This window comes from Etheostoma spectabile, chromosome 5 (assembly GCF_008692095.1).
Source record: "Etheostoma spectabile isolate EspeVRDwgs_2016 chromosome 5, UIUC_Espe_1.0, whole genome shotgun sequence".
NCBI classification, from domain to species: Eukaryota; Metazoa; Chordata; class Actinopteri; order Perciformes; family Percidae; genus Etheostoma; species Etheostoma spectabile.
The window spans coordinates 19,573,439-19,574,079 of NC_045737.1; positions in this window are offsets into that span (position 1 = coordinate 19,573,439).

Below are 641 nucleotides of genomic sequence, written 5' to 3' on the forward strand. Positions count from 1 at the left end.
CTGTTTTCGTTGTTTCAACCTTAGCCTGAAATTCCTCCTCTGTCTCTTTAAGGGACGTTTCCGGGGTTTGCAAGGAGGTGGGGCTTCACGGCCAGCTGAGCCCCTGTCATTTAAGCGATTGGCCGCTTCTATTTCGTTGAACATATCAGCACTCAGGGATTACGCCTTCTTTGAAACATGAAGATTTATTGACAACTCCCACTCTGTGATTGGACTATGGGTCATTTGAAGAAACGCCCAGTACACGTGCTTTTTCTCCCCTCCCATTCTTTAGTGCAAACTATGGTTGTTGTGCTGGAGCTCTGCAAGCTCGTCTCATTATTTAACAGAAACCTATAGCAAATCACGATTTGATAGCTGGAAGCAAAAACGTTATAGTTATACAACCCTATTATCAACATGTAGTAAAAATACGGTTTATGGCTACGTTTAAATTCCTTGTCAAATGTTCAAGGCAACCCCATTTTCTTCAGTTTGTAGTGCATCAGCCATAGCCGTGTTGTCACTCAGCTAAGAATAGATCAGCTACACGTTTTATTCCCATATTGCATTGCAGCTGCACTGAGCTCCACGCCTATCTGCCCAGTACACACTGGGGCCTGATTATAACTTGTCACAGAAAGGAGGCCTGTACAGATAAA